Raw genomic sequence first — 12,958 nt, forward strand, 5'->3', positions numbered from 1 at the left:
GACTGTTGCTGGTGTCTGTCGTATGTTTCTTTTTAAATGTGAGCCCTTTGGGGACAGGGAGCCATCTTATTTATTTGTTATTTCTCCGTGTAAACCGCCCTGAGCCATTTTTGGAAGGGCAGTATAGAAATCGAATTAAAAATAAATAAATAAATAATACCAAAATAATCCCAGTGGTAATTGGCGCCCTGGGATGCAGTTCCAAAGGACCTTGAAGAGCACCTCAACACCATAGGGGCCACAGAAATCACCATCAGCCAGTTACAAAAAGCAACTTTACTGGGAACAGCCTATATTCTGCAACACTATCTATAACAACAGCAACAACATTGACAATAAAATTCAGTCATCCCAGGTCCTTGGGAAGGACTCGATGTCTGGATAAAACAAACCAGTCAATAACACCTGTCTGACTGTGTAAATAAATAAGAATAAGAATAAGAATAAGAATAAGTAGCAGCTGATGTTTGCAGTGGTGGTGATCACACCAACATAAGCTCATGGCCAGCCTCATGATGAAACACAACAGCCCTCAACCAGGGTGCCTGCAGCTACTGCAAGCAGCAGAAAAGCTGGGGGTGGGGTAAGGCCTTGAGTGATTGCAATGGGAGGGGCTCAGCAGATCAGATGTGCACCCCTGGCTACTTATTTAATTTAATGTATTTATTTATTTAACATATTTTTATACCACCCAAAACTCTCTGGGCGGTTTACAACAAGATAAAAACAACATTAAAACATTAGTTAAAAACAAAAACAAGAAATTTAAAACACAACAATTTAAAATTGTTAAAATAATTATTCTAAAACAACATTAAAAACAATCAAAACAGTATCAGTTAAAAGCCTGGGTGAACAGATGCTTACCAAGGAACTGGAAGCTTGGTCTACGGGTGGTTTAGTACAAGAAGCCTGCCTTCAGGCGCCCACAGACCCCAGGAATGAAACATCTTCCATGAACTCTTAAGCACAGAGTGGGCCCGGGTTCTTTGAAACCCCATCCCTGCCCACACAATGGTGGCTTCACCCCTGGGAATCAAAGGGTCATGCAGCTGCTGAGGGGCCAATGCTCTCAGAAGGACACACATCTGTGCTCATAGTATTGGCGCTGTGCTAGCAAAGTGACTCTCAGCTGAGAATTGCTTCATCCTCACACACCCCTCCCAATTCTGCCAAGGTAGAGGGCACCCAACAAGGACAGCAGTCTGCGATGAGCCCTTTTAATGCTGGAGCTGGTCTGATGGGAGGGAAGGACAATGCTACAGACATCATAATGAGGGAGATGGTGGTGATCTCAATGGAACTCCATCTAAGACACATCTAACCATTACATTACATTACATTACATCTAGGACCAACAAACAGAAGTACTTTTCCACACAATGCATAATCCACTTGTGGAATTCTCTGCCACAAGATGTGGTGACAGCCAACAATCTGGATAGCTTTAACAAGGGTTTGGATAACTTCATGGAGGAGAGGTCTGTCAATGGCTACTAGTCAGAGGGCTATAGGCCAGCCTCAAAGGCAGGATGCTTCTGAGTCCCAGTTGCAGGGGAGTAACAGCAGGAGGGAGGGCCTGCCCCTTTCAACTCCTGCCTGTGGGCTTCCAGTGGCATCTGGTGGGCCACTGTGCGGAACAGGATGCTGGACTAGATGGGCTGCCTTGGGCCTGATCCAGCAGGGCTGTTCTTACGTTCTTATTCCATACATCACTATAGTTCTGAAGCTCCATGTTCAAAGGCCGCATATCTCTGCAGAGCAATAGCTGAGGAGCAAACAGTAGAGAAGGACTGTTGCCTTCCTTCCCTGTGAGTGGGCTCCTTGAAGGATCTGGCTGACCAGTGCTGGAGACAGAACACTGACTGGACTAGAAGGCCTTGTTTGGTCTCATCCAGCAAGGCAGTTCTCCCATGAGCTCTCTGAACACTCAGCCTTGGGAGTTTGAGAAGGGCACACTTTGGCTTAGCTAACCTCAATGCACAACACACGACAAAGGGGAGAGAACCTGTAGCCTCTTTGATGTGCTCCAGTCCCACCAGCCAACCCATCCACTCACCGGCTGCCGCCTCCTCGCCTGACTGTTACCCGGGAAACTCCACACAACAGGCTCAGATGACAAGAAGCAAATGAGCCACATCAGGAGGAGGAGGAGGAGGAGGAGGAGGAAGTTTGCTGTGCCTCCTCAGACCACATCCTGAATGCGTGAGAGAAACATGAGAGGCCATGCAAACTTTGTTTGAAATGAATCATTTGCAAGTGGTTTTTAAACTTGGGGCAGCAGGCTGAAAAGCACAATTTATTATGATTGTTAGTTGTAGTTAAAGGCCCCTTTTCAACAAAAGATGCTCTCCAAGGAGTTTACACAGAAAAAGAAAAAAGATGGTCAGAGGCGTATCTAGGGAAAATAGCGCCTAGGGCAAGCACTGAAATTGGGCCCCCTGTCCAAACATCTAACACCCATCTTTCAGATAACTTTACCATAATATCAGCTGAAAAATACAAGTCAAGCTCATTAATCTTTTAATATTTCAAAAACTATTTAGCGGTGGACATAGCCAGACCAAAAAATGCTGGAAAACTACACATTTTAGTATGCTGGGGCTCATAAAATACCCAAATACTATGTGGAGGTGTACTTGGAAAACCAAACAGAAGTGCCTGTCTAATTCTCTACTATGCATTGTAGCATCATTATTACATAAGTTTTAAAAATAAATGGAGAATTTGACTTTTCCCAGATACTCTGAAAATAATTAAAGGATATGCAGGGTAAACTGTGTCACTGCTTGGAATATATTCTAGTGTTTCAGAAAGACAGTTAAAATGAGAGAAAGAGAGCAAGAAACTCCCAGTGGGCCTTAATACTAAGGATCTCACACTGATTCAAAGACAAACCCATCATTAATAGACATATTATTAAGACATCACATTTAACTGGAGCCAGCATGGTGTGTGGAGCCAGCATGGTGTAGTGGTTAGAGTGCTGGACTAGGACTGGGGAGACCCGAGTTCAAATCTCCATTCAGCCATGAGACTAGCTGGGTGACTCTGGGCCAGTCACTTCTCTCTCAGCCTAATCTACTTCACAGGGTTGTTGTGAGGAGAAACCTAAGCATGTAGTACACTGCTCTGGGCTCCTTGGAGGAAGAGCGGGATATAAATGTAAAAAACAAACAAACTCACTTATCACAAGAAGCAAAGTAAGAGCAAATGAATATAATCCTAACTCATAAGCTTCAGCTCAGTATTCACAAGCCCTGATTCTCTGTACATAGTGCCAAACTGAATATGTGTACAGTGACTTATCTTATATTTATTTTATTTTTATTTTATTTACCTGTAGCCCCTTTGAGGGGCTTCCTAAAGGCTGGGGGGGGGTCTGCAAAGGTTCCCCTTCCCCCCACTGGCCTCTAGGGCCTCACAGGGACCAGTTGAGCATGTGCGGTGGCCATTTTTAAAAATAAAATATGTTTTTATGTTTTTATAAAATGGCTGCTGAAAACAAAATGGCCACCATGCATGCTCAAATGGCCTCTCCATGGCCATTTTTAAATATTTTTAATTTTAAAAAATGGTGCCCCCCTTCAAGTGGCACCCGGGGCATGTGTCCTGCCTGCCCTACCATAGATACGCCCCTGGAGACACCGACTTGACAGCACTCAATCAATCAATCAATCAATCAATCAAGGGAGCAATAGCTAGAATTCTCCTGGCCTGTCCCCTAAAAATGTAAGAGTAGCATCCTTGGGAGGATTCATCCATCCACTGTGGGGCCATGAGCTGCTGTGGTGGGTCTTTGGGGAGGCCAAACAGGCGGCCCCTTAGTCCAAGGTTCATTTTGATGTGCAGCTGGGTGCATTCTATGCAGTGCATTTTTAAAAAAAGTGCAGTGGAATCTAAGATGTTGTGCAGTTGGGCCTATGAAGTTTAATAAGGACATACTATAGGTTGTTTCCGAAGATGTAACGGGGTGAGGGTGGGGCAAGATATTGAATATTGTTTGTTTTCCATTTCATAACCTTATACAAAAAGTACATTACAGCCTTCTGTTTCTCTCGCTCATTCTTTGTGAGGCACCATCATTTTTCCTGCTTCCCCTAAAGAGATGGGGGTGGAGGGGGTGGGGGTTGTTCAGACATAGCCCAAACCCAGGTAAAAGTGTGCCATTGAGTCGGTGTCGACTCCTGGTGACCACAGAGTCCTGTGTTTGTCTTTGGTAGAATACAGGAGGGGTTTACCATTGCCATCTCCTGTGATTTGCTACTAAGAATGTTTCTCCTTATCTCTGCAGGAATGAAGATGAAGATGAAGAGGGGGCACAGACTGGTAAGTGGATGACGAGAGTGCATGCTTCTTCTCAGGGCTCCTCAATACTCCAGGGAGTGTCTCCTTGGAGACCTGTTTCGCTTTGACAACGGAGAGAGATGGGCAGACGTCCATCTGATGGGTGAAGGGCAGGAGGGCAAGTTCAGCCACCTTTATCCTTTGCTGCTGGCACTTGTTGCAGCCAAAAGTGTTGGTGGAGACCAGGGGGCCCGGGCAAGTCACATCTGGATACCCTCCCTTCTAGGAGGAGATGAGGAAAGGGCTGTGGCAGCAGGCAGGCAGGTTTGGTCATTCTCCCTTGGAAGTGGTGCAATTCTGAAAAAGCCCTGCAAGAACCCTTTTCCCACACCCAGCCCCAAGACATCCTCTGGGCCTTGTTCCCCTGCCTTGGAGAAGAGCAAGCTAAAGCATGCTGGTGTCTTGTTTCCTAGTCCCTTAGCTAGGACCCATGTAATTTGACAATTGGAGGATCACCTGCAAACAAGGGCAACATTTCCTGGCCAATGAGCTCTGAGATCAGTCCAAAGAGACTCTTTCTTTCTCTGATCCCAGTTTTCTGCCCCTCGGAGCTGGGCCTGCATTCCTCAGATCATAGCTATGCTTCCTGCTTATGGCGTCCAGGCAGATTTTCAAGCCCCACCCCTACTCCCACACATAGGTCAAAAGGCTGTAACTGGGGATTGTTGCTTCAGCCAGAGAGCAAATGCATTGTTTAGTCCATGTGAACCATCAGCTCCCACTCTGCTCAAAGGAGAAGCCTCTTTCCTCACAGGTATGAGGAAAGAGGGCCCATAGTACAATAGTGGAACAAGTGCTTTGCATGCACGAGGTCTTGGGTTGAGTCTTCTTCATCTTCTGTTAAAGGATCTTAGCTTGCCAGGGAAAGGCTTCTGCCCAAGAGCGGCTGTCAGCCAGAGTAGGGCAAAGTGGGCCAGGGGTATGACTTGGGAGAAGGCAGCTGCATTGGTATGTTCAGCAGATAGAGCCTGGCCATTGCACTCCCTTCTGAAGCGTAGTTAGTGAGGGCTGTCTTGCCAATGCTAGGCAATGTATTCCTCTTCATCCCTTGCTTGTTTCCTTGGGTGGACCACCTCACCCACAATCCCAGGCTGCACTCCAGCTGGTTAACCTAGGCAGAAAGGGGAGGCAATTTCTATCAGGGCTATGGGCCATCCTCATTTCCAGATTCCTGCTTTATTTCCTCTCTTTCAGGTCATCCCAGAAATCCGGCCCATGTTGCCCCGTGTCCTGGGGGACCCAGGTTGCACCATGTTCTGGGGGACCCTCTGGGGGAAGAGCCCAATGAGGCAACCTTAGTGCCAGGACCCCTTCCAGGATTTCATGTCCCCACTGACATTCTGGAGAAAGGGCTCAATGAGGAAACCTCAATGCTAGGATCCCTTCCAGAACCTCACGTCCCCACAGATATTCTGGAGGAAGAGCTCAATGAGGAAACGTCGGTGCCAGGATCCCTTCCAGAACCTCACGTCCCCACTGATATTCTGGAGCAAGAGTTCAATGAGGAAATGTCAGTGCCAAGATCCCTTCCAGGACCTTGCATCACCAATGACATTCTGGGGGAAGAGCCCAATGAGGCAACCTTGGTGCCAGGATCCCTTTCAGGACCTCGCGTCCCCACTGATATTCTCGAGGAAACGCTCAAAGAGGAAACCTCAATGCCAGGATCCCTTCTAGGACCTCACATTACCAATGACATTCTGGGGGAAGAGGTCAATGAGGAAACCTCAGTGCCAGGTCCTTCCATCCCCACTGGCACTCCAAAGGAAGCAGCTTTTGTGTCAGAGCCCTTACCAGAGCCTTCCATTGCTGACAATTATCTTGACCAAGAAGTAGAAATCCTCACAGGATTACAGCATGACTATGTCCAGCGGTGTAAGTATTGTGGCACCTCAGAACCCTTTTGCATAGACACCCAGCACAAAGTTCAGCTGGAGTTTTGATACTCAGCCCAGATGATGGACCAAGCACTAGCACTTTGCTCTCTTTGTTGCAGAAATGAGGGTTTGCCGCATTTCCCAGCAGTTCCCTCATTCTCTCCGGGCCATCAACCTGCAACTCGGACACACACGGACGAGGCTGATCCGCAGTGAAGTTCGGCTGCAGCGGTGGGGAAAGGAAGGTACGTTTGCAGCACACCCCTGAAGTTGCTGCTGGGCTAAAAATGGTTCTTTTGCTCTCGTGAATGTTGAAATGTTTGATTTGAGTCTGCATCTAAGTTTCGGAGGGGAGGCCTGTGGGTGGGTTGTCAGTGCTTGCTGAAGTGTTCCTTCGTTTTCTGTCTTTCAGGTGACCAAGCTCTGATGCCTGTAATTCAGACAGCTTCTCATGGTGAGCAGTGAGGGCAAGTGATGGCGGGTGTGGTAGTATGCCAGCGTTTGCAGCTGATCAAATGCTGCTGCTTCTCTCTTGCAGATGATCCTGCAGGCCCTGCTGCATGTCTCCGCCCCCCTGGGTCCGGTTCATCATTATCTTCTGCCTCGCTGGAAGTTGGCTCCATCCCACCCTCCGCTTCCACCTCTTCTTTCCTCCTGCATTCCTCTCCCCCTCCTCCTCCTTCCCCACCTCCTCTAGAGCCAGACCTCAACAATGTAAAAGAAACTCTGCAGAGTTTGATGGATTTGCAGTTCCATCAGCTGAATGACCGTAAGTCTCACAGAGGCAGCACCCTTTTCCATCCTCATTGTTGTTTTCCAATCTAAAACACTTATCGTCTAAAAACAGAGATGGGCAAGCAACAGAGGAAGGAGAGGGAAGTTGAGGTGGGACAAGCGGGGGAACAATGTGTATGTATTTCAGCTGCACCTGCGTAGGACCAGGGAGACGCGGGTTTGAATTCTCATCCAGCCATGAACCTCGCTGGGTGACTTTGGGCTAGTCACTTGTCCCGCAGTCTAACTTAACTCTTAGGGTTGTTAGGAGGAAAAAATCACCATGTGTACCTCCCTGCGCTGCTTGAGGAAGAGCAGAATGTGAATACTAAATTCATGAATGCTGATAATATGAATGCTAATATCAGCCCTTTTGAATTCAAGCTGGACTGAAACAGGAAACCAAGGAGGATGTCATACAATTGTGCTTATCACAATCCTCCTTATAGCATCGTCAATGTACATGGGCAAAAGTTCCCGGCCAGCAGGAGCATACAGTCTAAAGTCTGGCTTTGGAGAGAGAAGTGAGGAAGAGGAGGAAAGCACAAGGGGCATTCAGTTCAAGCTGATGGAGCTGCCTCTGCTGAGGCATTAATCCGAAAGCTGCACAGAGGAGGTGGGTTGCACTGGAAGGATAGGAGAGAGATGTGGGCCCACATGAGTGGCGGTTCCAGACCCAAGGGTCAGTCAGTGAGGGAGAAGAAAAAGAGTAGTTTTAGAGAGCAGGAGACCTCCAGGTGGCTGAAGACAGAAGCTGGAGGAGCAAAACCCAACCTGACGGGGTGCAAGTTGGGAGAGGGGGGGAGGATCAGTGCAGAGGGACAGGGTGGGGCATAGCCATGGAGGGTTTTCAAGGTAGAGAGGAGAAGTCTGTGCTGGGCATGGAAAGGGACTAGAAGTAAGTGCAGGGACTGGTATTGTGGAGGACAGGCCCCTTGACCCTGTTTGTTTTCTTTCCTTCAAGGCCAAAGAGACCTCCGCAGCTGCCAGGAATGTTTGCAAAACCTCAAGGGACTGAGGGGACAGCTCCGGAGACTGCGGAGCAGACTGGCAAGGGTGGAAGCCACTATGGGGATCCTGGTTCCTCCAAGGGAGCTGGATGTTGAGGAGGAAAAAGAGCAAGACAAAAACCAGACAGTGCTTCATACATAGGTAGCAATAAAATGCTGCATATTTATTTTAAACATATTAAACACTTGCTTTAATAGGATAGGATGTAGAGATAAAACAGCAATAGAACATGCATATTTACTGCTTAAAAATTAAAAAGTTGATTTTAAAGAAAATAAAGTTGTCTTACTTTGAATATTCTTTGGGTAGAGTTGGGTAAAAATGTCTTTGGGTCAAACCCAGCCACAGAAAAGGCTCTATGGCCAGTCCACTTGGGGCCAAGAGATGTTCTGAGGGGTTCAAGAGGTAGCTCAAGATAGACTGCTCCTTGCCAGGAGGCTTATACAGAGCTTGTCTGCCCCAATATGTATGGCTAGGAGGCCTGATTTTGGCCCTGAAGAGGGATTTGCCTCTTGTGGAAGAGGATGGAGTGGTGATGCAGAAGGGGAAGCTTGATTTAGGGCAGGGCTGCACACCACCAGCCCTCCAGCTGCTGTTTGACTACAGTTCCCATCAACCCTGACTTTTGGCTAGTGTGACTGGGGACTATGGGAGCTGTAACCCAACAACAGCTGGAAGGCCCAAGTGGTGCAGCCCTGGGTTAGGTGAACCACTCAGGGCTGTTGGGTGGCAGGAATAATGGAAACGAGGCCAAATGTTATTCTCCAGCCCCCTTATTTTCCACCAAGAGCCAAAGCAGCAGCTAGAGGCTTGGATCCAGGCAATGAGTCAAGCCGAGTGACTGATTTGGCCTCTCCAAGGGCCTTCCATCCCTGATGAGACTCAGAGAAAAGGACCTAAAGAGGCAAACTCTGCATCGGGTCCCCATCCAGGACATCCCATCCCTACTATGGGCAATCTCCCAAGTATGGGCAATCCATACTTGGGGGAAGGAACCCAAAGAGACAGGAGACAGCCTCTATATCATGGAAGCTCTGCACCAGACCTCCACCCATGGCAATCCATCCCTGTTGATACTTCATGGAAAGACAATGACGAGGCAGCCTATGTAGCAGGCCCCCTCCCAAATGCAGGATCAGCAATGAGAATATACTTTTAGTCTCCAGGCCATTTTTCTGCAAGAGGAGAGAGAAGGAAAGCCTGAATTGGAACACTTGTCACTGAAGAAGGTAGGTTTGATATGACTGTAAAATAAGACAGCAATGCAGGAAATGCTACATTTGAGCCTATGTTAGCTACACAGCTCAGTGACCAAATGCCTGTCCTTGACCATCTCTAAGAGCCCTTAAAGATGGTCAAGGACAAAGACATGTTTGCTCTTGATGCTCATCGTGCATGCACTGGGAAGAGTCATTAGAATCAACAGAAGGTGCCTTGTGAATGGGATACATTGGGCATACATAACCCTAACCCTAGAAAAACACTTTAGCATAAGAGTGCTGTGTCCATGAATGCAGTAATACAAAGAGGTGATGTTTCAAACAAATGGTGAGCCTCAATCAGACAGCTCTAGGAAACTACTTTGTTACTCTGACAATGATTCAGGAATATCATCCAATCTTCAACGTCAGGTTCATTTGAAAAGTGAAGAGAGAGTTTCTGTAATCCTGGCACCATTATTACATTTTATCAACATTATGCTAATTAACTTGATAGGCATACATTGATTTTCTTGAAAGGATTCAATATCCTGGCCCAGAATGACCAACATTTAATCTACTAAAGTTTTTAACTTTAGAGAAATAAAAAGCTCAAGGAGATATAACTGTTTTGGATGCTCTTGAGTAATAATTGAACTACTTTAATAGAATTTCCTTATTCTGCTGAACCAGATGGCTGAATTCTGAAAGCACATTTAGCTAATAGTTTCTCCCCCCACCGCCCCTCTTCTTCTGATAGGGAATAGTTAGTTCATATCTTTATCTTTATATGCCAGCCCAGGACCGACTCCAAAAGGAAATGGGATATTTGGCCCAGGGGTTGGGGAGCCAACAAATGAGCAACTGAAAGTCCCTTGCTGTTGCCTAGCAACTAATGCACATCCCTTTGCCTTGGCTCAGCAAAATTGTGCCAGATCAGATCTTGACATGGCTATCACCAGGACAGTGACTGGAACAAGGCAAGAAAGGATGCATCTTGTCAAGAGAAAGGCACATTGCCTGCATTCCTCCACAGGATGTCCCAGCACTCTCTATGTAGGGACTGAAGTGTCCAGCTTTTAAAAAATGCTTGATTTGACTTAACTTCCAGTTAACAGAAGCTCTGCTCACAATCACAGCAACGATGAAGTAAGCTGACCCACTTCCATTGACTTTGGTAAAAGCAGTTCTGGAATGGCAGATTGCAGAAGCATTGTGGGTGGGTTGCCAAACTGCTGCTAGTGGGTGAAGATACAACACAGTAGATGGTTCCCTGTGCTCACAGTCTAAAAAGAAACAGAAGGTAGACACCAGCAACAGCCACTGGAAAGATGCCAATGCTGGATTGAACAGGGACAGTTGCAGAGAAAATTTCCCCTCCATAGACTTCCCTGCCCTTAAGGTCGAGGGAGGGTGGCTGATAAACTCAGGAAACTCCAAGAGCCCCACAGCTGGGTTATTTGATTCAGAATTGGTAGAACATATTTCAGCCACATCAGTGCTAAACAGATCAGGTGCTACAACTTCATTACTCTCTCTGGAACCTCTTCTCTATCCTTCAGCATTAAGCATAGCCAAAAAAACAATCGATCTTGGACTGTGTAGCACTTTTAGGATGGGCCTGTTTCACAGCCAGAAGTTCTCGACCACCCTGCATATTCCTTTTAGCCCTCCTCTTAACCATTGAGTCACGAAGCAAAAGGTCACGAAGAAAAAGCTAATCTTAAAACCAAACGATGTATTTTCTCACATAATTTCTTCAGATAAGACATCTACATGAAACCGCTGGGTGAGGTCATCAGGAGATTTGGTGCTGGGTGTTATCAGTATGCTGATGACACCCAAATCTACTTCTCCTTTTCATCTTCAGGAAATGGCACTCACTCTTTAAATGCCTGCCTACAGGCAGTAATGGGCTGGATGGGGGAGAACAAATTGAAGCTGAATCCAAGCAAGACGGAGGTGCTCATTGTGGGGGCTCAGAATCTGAGGAGTGAGTTAGATCTCCCTGTTCTGGATGGGGTTACACTTCCCCAGAAGGAGCAGGTGCACAGCTTGGGAGTACTCCTGGACCCAGGCCTCACCCTGGTTTTTCAGGTGGAGGCCATGGCCAGGAGTGCTTTCTATCAGCTTCCGCTGATTCGACAGCTGTGTACATTCCTTGAGGAGGATGACCTCAAAACAGTGGTGCACCAGCTGGTAACCTCCCGGTTTGACTATTGCAATGCGCTCTACGTGGGGCTGCCTTTGTACGTAGTTCGGAAACTTCAATTAGTTCAGAATGCGGCAGCCAGATTGGTCACTGGGGCAACCCGGAGAGACCATATTACGCCTATTTTGAAACAACTGCACTGGCTGCCAATATGTTTCCGGGCAAAATACAAAGTGCTGGTGATTACCTTTAAAGCCCTGAACGGCTTAGGCCTGAGTTACCTTAGAGAGCACCTTCTTCTGCATGATCCCCACCGCACATTACGGTCATCTGAGGAAGTTCGTCTCCAGTTGCCACCAGCTCGTCTGGTGGCGATTCGGAGGCGGGCCTTCTCTATGGCTGCTCCAGGGCTGTGGAATGCACTCCCTGCAGAAATCCGTAATTTGAATTCTTTATTATCCTTCAGGAGAGCCCTTAAAACGTATTTGTTTGGCCTGGCTTTCCAGGGTTTTTAAATTCTAACCCGATTTTGGGTTTTTTTAATTACTGTAACTGTTTAATTGCTGTTTTAAAATGTTTTTAAATTCTTAATTGTTGTTATATTGTTTTTAATTTGTTTTAGCTTTTCATTGTTTTAGTGGCTTGTTTTAATTGTAAACCGCCTTGAGCCATTTTTGGAAGGGCGGTATATAAATCAAATCAAATCAATCTTATACTTTTCTGGTTTATCCTCTGAATTAGTCACAGTCAGATACGGGTGAAATTTTTGTTCCCATCTTCTCCCATTTCCCCCCACGTTGCCGGACAAACATAACTCAGAAGGAAGCGTGAAAACTTCCATTATTACTGTGTTTCTCCAAGCCTAGGCCTCCGCCCATGCAGAACAAGCCAGGCCCACTTCTGACACCATGTAGTATCTTCTCCTAGGTAAGGCTGTTAGGCATACTCACAACCAGTCACTTTCTTGGCCTGCCTGACCTTGGGCCTGAAGGTGCAGGAGACAAAGTAGGTTTAGAAGCCTTCTTTATTCAGACAAGAATATTCAGCTTGCACTTCGAAACAGAAAGCTAAGCCACCACACCCAACCAAACACAGCCTAATCGTAAAGAGACAGGACATAAATCTTACAGGCTTGAGGCCAAGAAAGGATGGAGGCCAGTGCTGGCAGGACTGGAGGAGCTGATGAGGGAAGGGGAAAGAGAGGAGACAGTGGAGCCCATCCAAAGAGAGGAGAGGTGTGGAGCCCATCCGAGGATGCTGTCTGGGAGCTGCCCCAGCAAAGCAGAAGCACCTCTGTAGAACAGCTGGGCAAGGCAGGGAGGAAGGGGCTCTTCCACCTTCGCCCCACTATGGACAGCCAGCTAGGCGAAGGCGGCCTTCCTTTCCTGGCAACACTGGCGAGAGAGGAGGAGGAGGAGCTACCAAGGAGAGAGAGGAGGACCAGCACCTCCACCAATGGAAGGTGGAGGGATCTGCAGCGGGATGAGAGTTCGCCAGCCTGCCTTAACTTTCTCCCCCCCATCCCCTCCATGAGCCTCTCTGCCTGTCTGCCGTGCCTCTTGCGCCACCCACCCACCCACCTCCTTTCATCTGGCGCC

This window comes from Hemicordylus capensis, chromosome 2, assembly GCF_027244095.1.
Source record: "Hemicordylus capensis ecotype Gifberg chromosome 2, rHemCap1.1.pri, whole genome shotgun sequence".
NCBI classification, from domain to species: Eukaryota; Metazoa; Chordata; class Lepidosauria; order Squamata; family Cordylidae; genus Hemicordylus; species Hemicordylus capensis.